Source organism: Pleurodeles waltl, chromosome 8 (assembly GCF_031143425.1).
Source record: "Pleurodeles waltl isolate 20211129_DDA chromosome 8, aPleWal1.hap1.20221129, whole genome shotgun sequence".
Taxonomy (NCBI): Eukaryota; Metazoa; Chordata; class Amphibia; order Caudata; family Salamandridae; genus Pleurodeles; species Pleurodeles waltl.
In genome coordinates this window covers 1,365,059,209-1,365,074,518 of record NC_090447.1, presented here as the reverse complement: position 1 = coordinate 1,365,074,518, position 15,310 = coordinate 1,365,059,209, and the positions used below count along the sequence as shown (strand labels likewise).

At 53.2% G+C, this 15,310-nt stretch overlaps 1 protein-coding gene across 3 annotated transcripts in view; it reads left to right on the top strand.

Annotated features, from left to right (window-relative positions):
* The window catches only part of ARHGAP42 (Rho GTPase activating protein 42), a 562,306-nt gene that overhangs the window by 28,697 nt on the left and 518,299 nt on the right, over positions 1 to 15,310 (top strand). The gene's annotated exons all lie outside the window — the stretch shown is intronic.

The window sequence follows — 15,310 nt, the reverse complement described above, 5'->3', positions numbered from 1 at the left end:
TCACTATGTTGATGGGAAGACCAAGAGGATTTGTGTTTAGTTGCCATTCAGCAGGGTCAGATTGGCCTAAAGAGCAATCAGTCAGTAGATTTGTGGAGCACTTCTTGTCACCAGTGAGGATACTGTTGTAATTTATCAATGGAACACGTTTTATCAATCAATAGAAACCTGTTATATATTTATATATTTCATATTTTAATTATAAGTATTATGATATATACATAATAGTAGTATGTTCCAACTCCCCACTCCCTTTAGAGTTAGTACATTCCAGGGGTTGCCAGCAGTTGACAGGAGCTCACAGTAGAATGCTGGAGTGCTGAGGGGAAACAGCTGTGTGAAGATGGAGCAGTAGAGATAGAAATAAAGATTAACACTTGAAGAAGGTACCCAGGTGCAGGCAGGGTCCGGTTGATTAGCTGAAAAGCCAGGTCTTTAGGGCCTTATATGCGTGGGTCAGGACCATGAACTGGCGTCTTTTCTGTACTGGAAGCCAGTGGAGTTCCCTTGGGCTGGAGTTGATGTGGGTTCATTTAGGGAGATCCAGGATGAGTCTGGCTGCAGTGTTCTGTATGGTCTGTTGTCATCAGAGGAGTTGAGCTGCGATCCCTGCGTAGAGGGCATTGTCATAGTCCATTTGGCTGAAGACAAGGACCTGAGTGAAGGTCTGTCTTTAGATTTGGGGTAGCCAATGTGCCTGATGGGCTGGTCTGACAGATCAATGCGTAGGCCAGTTTTTTTGCAGTGGGCCAGTGTATGGTCAGTTAAACCAGTATTTTCGGTAGGTTTCCACAAACATTACTTGCAGGAAATACAAATGTATGCAGTCTCCTATTCTTTGCAAAATACTCATACAGCGTGCCTTTACAAGTTGAGAACTGGCTTGATCTGCAAATATTGGTGACTTTTTTTTGGCTATTGGGTTTGCTAACGGGAGCCACTTTTATCCTGGTGTCCAATCCTATTTATTGTCCCAGTCAAACCCTGCCATTCAGCATCATCATGAGGCTTTTCAGGGGACATACAGTTGTGCTCCGTCCTGTATGTGCAAAGGGAGATTATATTTATATGCAGTGAGATCCCTTTATTTAAGGCTTGCTTATTTAACTTTCTTTCATTAAACTGGTGTTGGATCACTTCCATGCTCATTTTTAGCAAACTTCCTGGATTATCATATCATATTCTCAACCCCCAATTTTTAGAGTTCTGCTTTAATGTAACTCAGTGTTAGTATCTGAATGGATGAAGATTAGGCCATGAGAGCACATAGATTGAACTGAATAAGAAGTGCTGTGGGCTTAAGGCACAGTGAGGCAAAAAAACACCCTAGAGTTTAGTTAGCACTTTATTTAATTGTCTCGATTCCTTTGTTCACAAAAACAGAAAATTTTACAGTACCGCATACATGCTTAAAAAATGTAGCAGCATCTCTTTATCTGGAGTAAACCATGTTATATGTTTTTGTGTGGTTGGGATTTGTATAGTGCACAATGTGCTATTGATATGTCTTGTTGCAGGATTAGCTGTCTGGGGTGCTTGTGCTAGTAATTCCAGGGTTTCCATTATCTACCAAAGTCAGAGGGATCCGGTGATCTGCTGTGCTTCTAGTCCATCTTTTGATGAGCGGCAATTTCATGTTACTGAGTGCTGGATGTTTTAATTTGGTACCTAAAGATCTCATGTAGGCTATTTATCACTTATATATGCATTTCTTATGCAAGTAACATGGCCTTTGCTAAGAGGTAGTTTAGGTCTGGTATGCTGACTGTGTTGCTGGGCATTTGTGTGTGGTGTGTCTCGATGGCAAGCCCCGTCGAAAGTTATGTGATAGCCACCATCGGGCATATCAGCACTGTGTTGGATGCATGAAGGTGTTATGTTTAACATCTACTGTCATGTATGTTTGTGTGTTTTCATAGTGTTTGGATTTCTCCTATTGGGTTTATCTACGTATTGCACAAAAAAGGAGATGAGTAATTACCGTTGTGCATAATTGCACTTTTAAAGAGCTTAAACCCGATGGGTCTCTCTAGTCCATAGAGTCCAATGGTGGCACAATCATCAGTCAGTGCATCCTTTATGAGGCCTACTACTCTGAATGTATGCCACAAAAGCATGATCACAACTGGAACAGCGATTTTTGTTGGTGACAAGAGCAGATCCTACGGTCTTCTAATGGGGCAGATTTTTCCTGCTTCCTCTGAGCTAATGGTGGTCTGGTTTGAACAGTGATTCTCACCCTCACCCCTCTCTTGCTTCCAAAGGCAGGCAGTCTCCTGCTCCGTGAGCCCTGGTCACATACTGCCTAACTCCATAGCCAGGCTTGCACCCATCACATGTGCAGAGGAAGGCACGAAATAACTGGAACCCTTATATATTGTAAAACCATACTAAACGGCCAAACGTACCTCATGTGGAGTACTGTCCCAAGGCTACGACGTCATACCTTTTGAGGACGGCCTATACTATTTGTAAGGTCAAAGCTGTTACTTGCCTCGTATATTAGTGTCATTGTCCTGATTACAAACCGAAGCAGTAGTGCCCGTGGGAGGACTTGATTGTCTAACTTTTAACCTCACTGAACAACTAATGAATGGTAAACTCATCTGAAAGGATGAAAAAATTACACTTTTTGGACGCAGCAAAGCCCCTTTGAAAGACTTAAATCTTGTTTTGAAGGTTTGTTTTTCGAAAGGCGACTAGTAAACATTAAATGAATACAAAGAAAGAATATTAAGAAGATAGCTCAGAGAACCATGGGCCAGATGCTTGAAACCATCTAGCAGTTGCAAACCCTGTGATTTGCTAAATCACGGGGTTTGTTACAGCTAAGTGGCTTTTAGGGCCATTTTGTGATTCAGTATGTACTTACTGAAAAACAAAATGGGTTTAGAAATGCATACTGAATCATAATTTGGAAAGATCTTGTTTAGGGTGTCTCTTCCAAATTGCAGTTCAGAATACTGTGTATCAATGGTTTACAACCGCAGTTTCGGTTGAAGCCATTAATATGTTACCAGCTCATCAAAGGAAGTGGTAGCCGTTTCCCAAAATAATGTAAAAAATGTGTTTAGGAGTGGGACTTGGTTGAGGGGACCACTGCCAAGCCGCAAGCAAACCTGAACAAAAGATAAAATATTGTTTTTAAACGCAACACTGATTCCTTTAAAGAACAAGAGCTGTATAGTTGCGTTAAAAAATATAATGAAAAAGCAGTCACAAATGTGGTCTGCTGACCCCAGGAGGGCACCATCCCTGAGATGGCCAACAATCGGAGAAAGGCACAATTTACGACCTACCTCATGAATAGTAATTAGGTAGACTGGATTACCCACACCCCAAATCCTTATTTGGAAAGCAAACTATGGATACATAAGTCAGTTTGCAAAATAATTTAATGCTCACAAAAACACCGGTCTGTGTACATCTTGGCCCATATTATAAAAAAAAAACAATGTAACTTTGGCATCACATTGAACATTTAGAAATCCAGGGACCAAATGAGTATATCCAACTACTTGTTGGGTAGAGAACTTGATTTATTAGGTTATTATATCAACCCTGCATTGCTCCTTTATTTCAGTCTGCTCACTGCTCTGTTCCCTTTGTTACATTTTTATTAATTTAGTAGTGTGCTACTTTATACATCAATACGTAAGGAGGGTTAGTTCTTTGTGAAAATATGAGCAATAGACTTGGGCCCTCATTCTGACCTTGGCGGGCGGCGGAGGCCGCCCGCCAAAGTCCCGCCGTCAAGTTACCGTTCCGCGGTCGAAAGACCGCGGCGGTAATTCTGACTTTCCCGCTGGGCTGGCTGGCGGTCGCCTTCAGACCGCCAGCCAGCCCAGTGGGAAAGAGGCTTCCACGATGAAGCCGGCTCGGAATCGAGCCGGCGGAGTGGAAGCTGTGCGACGGGTGCAGTTGCACCCGTCGCGTATTTCACTGTCTGCGCAGCAGACAGTGAAATACATGTAGGGGCCCTCTTACGGGGGCCCCTGCAATGCCCATGCCAGTGGCATGGGCACTGCAGGGGCCCCCAGGGGCCCCGCGACCCCCCCTACCGCCATCCGGATCTCGGCGGTCCGACCGCCGGGATCTGGATGGCGGTAGGGGGGGTCGGAATCCCCGCGGCGGTGCAGCAAGCTGCGCCGCCGCGGAGGATTCAATGGGGCCGCGGTACACTGGCGGGACCCCGCCAGTGGTGCCGGTCCGACCGCGGCTTTACCGCCGCGGTCGGAATCCCCATTGGAGCACCGCCGGCCTGTCGGCGGTGCTCCCGCGGTCCTCCGCCCTGGCGGTCAAAGACCGCCAGGGTCAGAATGACCACCTTGGTTATTAGCATAAGCAAACACCAGCTTCCAAGACATTGCAACATGGATTAGCATATTTTGCAGCACCAAAAATGAAAGTGTTGTCACTCATAATAGTTTAGTTTTTTTGTTCAATTTGACAACACTTTGGGGGTTATTCCAACTTTGGAGGAAGTGGTAATCCGTCCCAAAAGTGACGGTAAAGTGACGGATATACCACCAGCCGTATTACAAGTCCATTATATCCTATGGAACTCGTAATACGGCTGGTGGTAAATCCGTCTCATTTGGGACGGATTACCACCTCCTCCAAAGTTGGAATAACCCCCTTTATTGTATTGCCCAGGGGTGGCTCTAGGGAGGTTGTAACAAAATATTTCCTGGGAGGCCATCTTGAGCACTAGGGGACTGTAATGCAATATTTCTTGGGAGGCCAACCTGAGCACCAACTTTGCTCTTACATCCATTTAGAATGACTCTCCCTACCCAACCAGGTGTTGACTACTTTCACATTCCCTTTTACATGTAGACTGGCGAAAATTGCTTTTATGCAGCAACTTCTTCTTTATCCCCATTCATGGTGCTATTTACTGTTTCTCTGTGTGTTTCTCTCCTCAGAGAGCTACTCTTCAGGTCCTGTCTTGTCTCCCTTCTAGGAACTACTATTTCCTGAGGTACCATCACTGTCTCTTAAGGATTCATGGTAAAAACTACATTCGGAGAAGACGGAAGTCCTGGGTATAGATGGCAGCTCTTCACCCTGAACTGAGCCCTTCTTGCCCACTGCACATATTCCAGTCCCTTCTACTTCATCTACTGTGAAATGCTTAGGTATTAAACTGGATGATAAACTATTTCTGCACAAGTATACACAGTTGCTTCAGCTTAAAAAATCCTATATTTGCCCACTATTCCCACTGGAATGGCATTAAGCAGCTGTTACAAACCTCATTGCCAGTAGGATAGACAACTGCAACCCCATTTATCTGTGTCTCGACAAAGGCAAACTTCACCAGCTTCAATGTATTCAGACCCAGGCCTCCAAACTGGATCTCTCTGCTCATTGCTTCACAAGGCCTCCCTCTTCTTTATCAGTTAGATAGGATTCCCATTTCTGCCAGAATTCAGATTAAAGTTGTTTGTGTAGTTTGTTGTTCCATTTACTCCTCCTCTCCTCATTTCTTATTGTGCATCCGACCTTAGGTTCCCATTAGAACCCTCCATTCGGCCTACATGGCCTTGCTAAAAGAGTTTTCTGTACATAGATCAAACTCCTGTGGTTACTTCTCATACCTTAACCCTATTGCATCGAACACACTCCACCGGAAGTCTCTGAGTGACAACATCTGACTTAGACTAAGGAATTAACTCACATGTAGATAATGTCATTGCCATTGTCCTTCCAACCTACCACTGAGAGAACTTAGCATGACTGTTGTGCTCTTTAAGACCTGTAAACAAGTATATTTTGCTATACATATTGGCCCTCATTCTGACCCTGGCGGTCGGTGATAAAGCGGCGGCCAAGCCGCCAACAGGCCGGCGGTCTAAAATATGCAATTCTGACCCTGGCGGGAACCGCCAACACAGCCCGCCAACTTAACACTCCGCCCGCCACAGCGGTACAAACAAACAGCGCGGCGGTTCCCGCCAACAGCCAGGCGGCAGACAATGTACCGCCCACCCTATTACGACCCACCAATCTGCCACCTTTTCCGGGGCGGGAGCACCGCCGATAAGAACACGGCGGAAACAGACTACGAACGGGAAAACGCTCACCTCTACGCACTCCACGCGAGATTTCGGCAGCATGGAACCAGAGTTGCAGGTCATCCCCGCACTCCTATTCCTGCTCATATACCAGGAGCACGCCCGGCGGCGCGGAAGACATCGGTGAGTACTGCACCTACGACACAGGGGAGGGAAAAGATTACCGGCACACACCCACCCACCCACACCCACTACAACACACACATCAATGCATTCCCACAGATCACTGTCACAACCCACAAACCACCCCCCTCCGAAATAATGCAAAGACCAAAAGAAGAGATCATAAACGGGCAGATATATTGAAATATGGACACCAGTAATCCCAATAAATAAATAAACTATATACAAAATATATACAGCTACTAAATGTAGTCCAACCACTGTCCGTGGATCACAGGGTTCCTGTGCAAAGGGGCAAGGCCCAGTCCCATGACAAGAACTCCACGGAGAGAACACTGCAGGGGCATCAGAAAGAAAATAGGACAGGCACCTCAGGGGGAAGGGAAGGGGGGGCACCTCATCCACTTGAGTACACGACGCCAGATCCACGAGGGGACTCCATGACCACTGGGCCATCCTGGGGAGAGCAAAGCCACAGTCCAAACAGTCCATACAGTGGGTGGCCTGCCCACTGGGCCATCCTGGGGAGAGCAAAGCCACAGTCCATACAGTCCATACAGTGGGTGGCCTGCCCACTGGGCCATCCTGGGGAGAGCAAAGCCACAGTCCATACAGTCCATACAGTGGGTGGCCTGCCCACTGGGCCATCCTGGGGAGAGCAAAGCCACAGTCCATACAGTCCATACAGTGGGTGGCCTGCCCACTGGGCCATCCTGGGGAGAGCAAAGCCACAGTCCAAACAGTCCATACAGTGGGTGGCCTGCCCACTGGGCCATCCTGGGGAGAGCAAAGCCACAGTCCAAACAGTCCATACAGTGGGTGGCCTGCCCACTGGGCCATCCTGGGGAGAGCAAAGCCACAGTCCAAACAGTCCATACAGTGGGTGGCCTGCCCACTGGGCCATCCTGGGGAGTGCAAAGCCACTGTCCATACAGTCCATACAGTGGGTGGCCTGCCCACTGGGCCATCCTGGGGAGAGCAAAGCCACAGTCCAAACAGTCCATACAGTGGGTGGCCTGCCCACTGGGCCATCCTGGGAAGAGCAAAGCCACAGTCCATACAGTCCATACAGTGGGTGGCCTGCCCACTGGGCCATCCTGGGGAGAGCAAAGCCACAGTCCAAACAGTCCATACAGTGGGTGGCCTGCCCACTGGGCCATCCTGGGGAGAGCAAAGCCACAGTCCATACAGTCCATAACAGACCCCAATGCCACTGGAGGAGGCAAGTTGGCCAGAGGACATCCTGCAGCCCTGCCCGAGATAGATCCTGCCCTGCCACGTCTGCCAAAGGGCCAGCGGTTCTTGCCTTGAAGGGCCCAGTTCAGCGGTTCTTGAGACGGCGGGGCCCAGCGGAGCGGTGCTTGAGACGGCGGGGCCCAGTTCAGCGGTCCTTGCCCTGAAGGGCCCAGTTCAGCGGTTCATGAGACGGCGGGGCCCAGCGGAGCGGTGCTTGAGACGGCGGGGCCCAGTTCAGCGGTTCTTGAGACGGCGGGGCCCAGTTCAGCGGTTCTTGAGACGCCGGGGCCCAGTTCAGCGGTTCTTGAGACGGTGGGGCCCAGGTCAGCGCTACTTGCCTTGAAGGGCCCAGTTCAGCGGTTCTTGAGACGGCGGGGCCCAGTTCAGCGGTTCTTGAGACGGCGGGGCCCAGTTCAGCGGTTCTTGAGACGGTGGGGCCCAGGTCAGCGCTACTTGCCTTGAAGGGCCCAGTTCAGCGGTTCTTGAGACGGCGGGGCCCAGTTCAGCGGTTCTTGAGACGGCGGGGCCCAGTTCAGCGGTTCTTGAGACGGCGGCCGGTCTATGGCCAACTGCTAATTGCCTGGTGGTGCCCTCCTGGGCAGCGGGGATGGTGCTCCTTCAATGCCCACCTGGGCTGTGGGTGGTGGGGCCCTCCTGGCCAGCTGGGCTGGGTCCTCCCTGGGCAGCGGCTATGGGGGTGGTGGGCTCTCCCAGGGCAGCTGTGCCGGTTCCTCCCGGGGCAGCGGCTATGGGGGTTGTGGGCTCCTCCTGGGCAGCAGGCCTGCTGCCTGACCTCTCCGACTTGCTGCCCTTGCCCTCCTTAGTCGTGGGCCTGTGGCCCTTTCCTCCCTTTGGAGCTGTGGCTGGTGACTGTCTCTGGGTGGTGTCCGGGGGGGATGTAGAAGGCGGGCTCCTGCGGCGCCCCTTCCGCCTTCTGCTCCTCTTCCCAGGGGGTGGGCTGCCTGTCCCCTTGCTGCTGGGCGAAGATCCAGACATGCGGGCTGGCGGGCTCCAATACCCCTGCACCCTTGTCAAGGGGGCTGCAGGGCTGGTGGTGGCTGAGGTGCTCTTCTTACCCCGACGAGAAGGAGGGGGGGTCTCAGGGTCAGGAAAGAAGTTAGTAGTGGCGAGGAAGAGCTTCTTGGGACAATGGAGAGTGGTAGGTACAGTGGGAATGGGAGTGGAGGGAGAGGATGTGGTTGTAGGTGAGTCACGTTTGCTGTCTTTGGGTGCAGGTGCAGGAGGGATAGGCTGTCGTGAGGTGGATGGCTGTTGGGTGGGTGGGTGGCTGCGTTTGTGTGGTGTGGAAGAGGGGGTGACAGACACAGTGGGAGAGGACACAGGGGACGTGTAAATGGCAGTGGGGGTGGTGACTGCACGTGTGCGGACTGGAGTGGAGGGTGTGCTGGTGATGGAAACACTGGCTGATGGTGAGGTGAATGGAGGTGTGAGTGTAGACGTCACAGGGAGGGAGGAGGGAGACGAGGAGGTGGGGGTCACAGAGGTGGTAGTGACTGTTGGCATGTCTGCATCGGAATGTTGCGTGTGTGAATGTCTGCGTGATCTGTGGTGCTTATGTTTGGATGAGCTTCTCTTGGGTGTTGAGGTGTGTGCAGGCTGGTCTGATGGTGTGGGTGGGACAGGCAGAGGAACAGGAGACTGGGAGGAGGGAGTTAGTAGAGGCAGGCAGGAGACAGGGACAATGGCTGCCGTCAGTGCTGAGGCCAGAGCCTGGAACGATCGCTGATGGGCAGCCTGACCCGAATGAATGCCCTCCAGGTACGCATTGCTGCGATGAACCTCCCTCTCCACCCCCTGGATGGCATTCAAAAGGGTAGTCTGCCCAACAATGAGCGTTCGGAGGAGGTCAATGACCTCCTCACTGAGGGCAGCGGGGGTAACAGGGGCAGGGCCTGAGGTGCCTGGGGCGAAGGAGATACCCGGCTTCCTGGCAGAGCGGGCACGGGGCGAACACTGAGGGTCTGCTGGGAGGGCGGAGATGGTGCGCTGGGTGGCGGCTGTACCTGTAATGGCGGGGGGCACGGATGGTGCCACCCCCGCAAGGGAGCCCCCTTCCGAGGACGTGTCCGTGTCGCTGCAGGCTCCAGTCGTCCCCGTCGTGGAGCTCCCCTCGCCCTCCGTCTCACTGGTCCAGTCTGACTCTGTGGCATGGCCCTCCTGGGCCATGTGAGATGCAGCTCCCTCCTGCCCCGATGCCACTTCTCCTCCGCCTGATGATGCTGATGCACACAAGCACAGAAAGACAAACAAAAAGGGGGGGGGAGAGAGAAATAAAGGGATATTGAGTACATGGATCTCCGGTACAGTTAGCGGACATGACAGACACAGATGCCCCCTGCACTAAGTTGCGCACTTGGGGTCCGCTACGCATTCCGTGGAACATGCCCTACACGCCTAGAGTTGACAACTGCACCCATGGATGACACGGCCCAGGGATGGCTGTACTGACAAACTACTGAGGGTGGTGGCTGGGGACACAGGGGCTTACGGGGGTGCCCAGCCTACAGATATCGCCCTGGCCTAGGGGGACCCCCAGCCATCCTCCCCAACCAGACACCTCCACTGCGCGACAACAGAGTAGATAATGCTTGTACTCACCCCCTTGTGTCTGCTGTGCTGCCCTCACGCGCCCATCCAATTCAGGGTAGGCCACCGCCAGGATCCGGAACATCAGGGGGCTCAGTTGACGGCAGGCACCCCGCCTACGTTGGGAGGCCATCCCCAGCAGAGACTCGGCGGTCTTCTTGGTCCCGCGGCGGATGTCCTCCCACCTCTTGCGGCAGTGGGTGCCCCGTCGATGGTGGACCCCCAGGGTCCGGACTTCCTTGGCGATGGCACGCCAAATCCCGATCTTCTCATGGGCGCGGACCTATGTGACACGTACAGGGAGGGAGAAATACCACGTTCAAGTTTGTCAGCATTTTCCTTTCCAGTGGCCCAACGCCCCCCATCCCCGCCAGGCCCCCCGCCAGGCCCAACATGCCCCCCATCCCCGCCAGGCCCCCCGCCAGGCCCCCCGCCAGGCCCAACATGCCCCCCATCCCCGCCATGCCCCCCGCCAGGCCCAACATGCCCCCATCCCCGCCAGGCCCCCCGCCATGCCCCCCGCCAGGCCCAACATGCCCCCCATCCCCGCCATGCCCCCCGCCAGGCCCAACATGCCCCCCATCCCCGCCAGGCCCCCCGCCATGCCCCCCGCCAGGCCCAACATGCCCCCCATCCCCGCCAGGCCCCCCGCCAGGCCCAACATGCCCCCCATCCCCGCCAGGCCCCCCGCCAGGCCCCCAAGCCAGCCAGTGTCCCCAAATCCAGATTGAATTAAACTCACTTGTTGGTCTGGAGGACCGTAGAGTAGCGCATACTGGGGGAGGACCCCATCCACGAGTTTCTCCAACTCCTCTCCAGTGAAGGCAGGGGCCCTTTCCCCAGGTGCAGCAGCCATTGTCCCTTCCAGACCGAGGTCACAGCAACACTTGCAGTATAGGTCCTCTCCTGTGAAAGTTCAAGTCGCAAGTGGATAAGTAGATAGAAAATGGCGGTCACGTCCGCGGCGGTGCGTACCGCGGCGGTGCGTCCCGCCACCGCCGGCACCCTTCGCCATTGGCTCCTGAAACCGATAGGCTTCAATGTTAACCAATGCGGCTTTGCGCCGCAGTCTTCGCCCGCCGCCCGCCGCGGTGTGCCACGCCAGCGCATTGACCTCACATCCCATTGTCACACTCCACAGGTCAGGCAGCCGCCATTTCCAGGGCCCACATGGCTCAATTTCAACTGCGTCACACAGGCCTAGGCCTTGCATAGCCACTCAGACACGCCATTCACTGCATAGAGAATCGTATACTGTGCTAGCTGTGAGTACTTACCTGTGGGTTGCTTGACTGTGTGCTCCATGTTGTCCTTCCTAGGCACCGTCCGCTGGGTTGGGCGAGGAGACGGATGAATCCTCCCGTGTACCGACCGCTGGTGGACCTGTCGACAATGGAAGAACGCCACATTATCCTGACCTACCGTCTTAACCGTGCCACTATCCATGAACTGTGTGCCCAGCTGGAGCCCGACCTGATGTCCCCCATCCGCCAACCCACAGGGATTCCCCCTCTGGTGCAGGTCATGTCAGTACTCCATTTCTTGGCAAGTGGGTCATTTCAGACAACCGTGGGAATTGCTTCTGGGATGTCTCAGCCCATGTTTTCGAAGGTGTTATCCAGAGTTTTGTCTGCCCTGATGAAATCCGTGAGGAGCTACATCATTTTCCCTGAGGTGGGCGAATTGGCTACAGTGAAGGGTGATTTCTACACCCTTGGACATATTCCCAACGTAATTGGTGCCATTGATGGGACCCATGTGGCTTTGGTTCCCCCAAGAGACAGGGAGCAGGTGTACAGGAACAGAAAAAGTTACCATTCAATGAACATCCAGGTGGTGTGTTTGGCTGACCAGTACATCTCGCATGTAAATGCCAAATTCCCAGGGTCAGTGCATGACGCCTACATCCTAAGGAATAGCAGCATCCCTTACGTGATGGAACAGCTACAGAGACACCGTGTATGGCTAGTGGGGGACTCTGGGTACCCCAACCTGTCGTGGCTACTGACCCCAGTAAGGAATCCCCGGACCAGGGCAGAGGAACGGTACAATGAGGCCCATGGGCGTACTAGGAGGGTGATCGAACGCACCTTTGGCCTCCTAAAGGCCAGGTTTAGGTGCCTGCATATGACAGGTGGATCCCTAATGTACTCACCTAAGAAGGTGTGTCACATCATCGTGGCCTGCTGCATGCTTCACAACCTGGATTTGCGCCGCCAGGTGCCTTTCCTGCAGGAGGATGGTCGAGACGGTGGTGTTGTGGCAGCGGTGGAACCTGAGGAGAGTGACGAGGAGGAAGACGACGGGGCTGAAACAGACAACAGGGACAGAATCATTGAACAGTACTTCCAATAGGACACAGGTAACATTTCAAAGATAATTTAGTAAATGTTAACTACTCTCCAGCATCTCTGCTGCCTGTCTATTTGCCCCAGTGTATGATGACTGAGTTTTGGCTTTTCCCTCCCTATTTCAGATCTGGGGTCCCCACTACGAGTCCTGTGCTTCGTTTCCCCATGGACTACAGCTTTGTGGCAGCTGTTTGTTGACTTCACCATGTACAAGGACATATTTGCACTGTCATGTCAATTACAATCTATTGAAATCACAGCCAGACTCCAGATATTTTGGTGCAAAATAGGTGTTTATTGAAGTGCTCAAAATGGGATGGGTGGTTTCAAGTGGGTGGGGGCTATGGTGAAGGAATGTCCATGGCAGAGTCCAGAGTAACAGTCACACAGGTGCATTGTCCAGAGGCCTGTGGAGAGATGGAGCATGGGCAGTTCAAGGATGGACAGGGTGACAATGTGGGACAGTGGGATGACATCAGGTGGTATCCATTGCTGGTGGGGGTCTTGACATCCTACTCTGTCTTCTTGCGAGATCTCAGGGCCTTCTTGCGGGGTGGTTCTTCTCCTGCAGGAGGTGGGGGTCTGGTGGGCTGCTGCTGTGCGGGGGCCTCCTGTCCACTAGCGCCGGCGGAGGTGGTTGGCTGTTCTTGGTCCAGGCTAGTGGCAGAGGCCCTTGGGTGTTGTTCAGTGTCCGCCCTGGTGTTTACGAGGTCCTGCAGCAGCCCTACCATGGTAACCAGGGTGGTGTTGATGGCTCTGATGTCCTCCCTGTACCCCCGATAGTGTTCCTCCTGCAGTGCCTGGATCTCCTGGAACCGGGCCAGTACCGTCGCCATCGTCTCCTGGGAGCGGTTGTATGCTCCCATGATGGTGGTGAGGACCTCGTGGAGAGTGGGTTCCCTGGGCCTCTCCTCCCCCCCCTGTCGCACAGCTGCCCTCCGAGTTCCCCTGTTTCCCTGGGCCTCTGCCCCCTGGCCGGTGTGCCCACTACCACTGCCCCCAGGTCCCTGTTGTTGTTGGGGTGGTGGGTTATCCTGGGTGCCCTGTAGTGGTAGACACACCGCAGATTGACGCGCCCTGGAGACAGAGGCATGGGCCCGCTGGGTGGGAGCTGTGCTGGTGTTCCCAGAGGGGTTAGGGTCTGTAGTGGCCTGTGCCTGTGTGAGGGGAACCGACTGTCCAGAGGTCCCCGATGGTCCGGGCTGGTCATCGGTGTCCAGGTCGACAGAGCTGCTGTCATCGCTGACGGCCTCTTGGGTGGGGGGTGTGGATAATTCTGGCCCCTCCGCCGCGGTGTGTTGACGGTCGGGTCCTGCAGGGGTATAGAGGTATGGTTATAGTTTCAATGTGTGGCATATGGGTGTATCTGTGGGTTCTCGTGTCCCCAAGTGCTGGCATTCGTGTGTGGGGGCTTTGGTGAGGGTGGCTTGTGGGGGGGATGTGTATATGCATTGGGCATGCTTTGGTGATGGGTGTCCATGCTTAGTGGACGCATGCAGGCCTAGGTTTTGGGATGTGTGGGTTGTGATGGTGAGACATTGGCGGGGAATAGGTGTGCTGGGGGTGGGGGTGAGGATGGTGGTGGGGGTGAGGATGGTGGTGGGGGTGAGGGTGGGGGTGAGGATGGGGGTGGGGGTGAGGGTGGGGTTCGAGGATGGGGGTGAGGGTTGGGGTCTGATTTGGCATGCAGGTGGGGGGGAAGCAGTATTGAAGCTTCAACTTACCAGTATCCATTCCTCCGCCGACTCCTGCGAGGCCGTCAGGATGCAGGATGTTCAAGACTTCCTCCTCCCATGATGTGAATTGTGGGGGTTGAGGTGGGGGTCCTCCGCCAGTCTTCTGCACGGCGATGTTGTGCCTGGATACCATGGAACGCACCTTCCCCCGTAGGTCGTTCCATCGCTTCCTGATGTCTTCCCGATTTCTGGGGTGCTGTCCCACTGCGTTCACCCTGTCGACAATCCTCTGCCATAGCTCCGTCCTCCGGGCAATGCTAGTGTATTGTATCTGTGTACCGAACAGCTGGGGCTCTACCCGAACGATTTCCTCCACCATGACCCTGAGTTCTTCGTCTGTGAAGCGGGGTTGTCTTTGGGGTGCCATGGGGTGGTGTGTATGATGTGTGGGGTTGAGTATGTGTATTTAAGTGAGTTGAGTGTGGTGGTGTGTGTTGTTTTGTGTGTGGATAGTGTGTGGGTGATGGTGTTGAGTGGCTGTGGCTGTTATTTTTTGGATGCTGGTGTCTCGCTCTTGCCTTTTTTACGAATTTTTTAGCGTAGGGGTTTGTGGGTGATGTGGGTGTGTGTTTTATATTGTATTGTGTGTGTGGGAGTGGTGTGTGTATGTGTATCAGGTGTGTGGGATTCAAATCGTCCAATGTGGCTGGGTTTTGTTCGTTTGTGTGTATTCTGACCGCGGCGGTGTGTCCCGCCAATGGAATACCGCGTTTGAATGACCGCCGCGTGGATTCGTGGGTCGTAATGGCATGGGCGTATTTCTGTTGGCGTGACGGTGGAGGTTTTGTCACCTCGACCTTTCCGCCGACCGCTGGTCTGGCGGTCTGTTGTGGCGGTCGGATTTTCGGAGGTTTGCCTTCTGCGGGTCAGAATGACCGTGGCGGGTTTCCGCGACCGCGGCGGGATTATGGAGGATTTCTGACCGGCGGTAGGCGCCTTTTACCGCCGAGGTCAGAATGACCACCATAGTTTTGATATAATTCTAGAATAATAAAATATGTTTGCAAACACAGGACCTAAAATACAGTGTATGAAACAAGGAAGACAGATGCTTCTTTGCCATAACTAAAGCCACTAGAACAACAAATAGTTAAAGGAATCCAGCCATCACCTAGGACAAAACAGAACACAGCCCAATTGACCAACTACATCAGTAGGCAGTAAAAAACTAAATAAA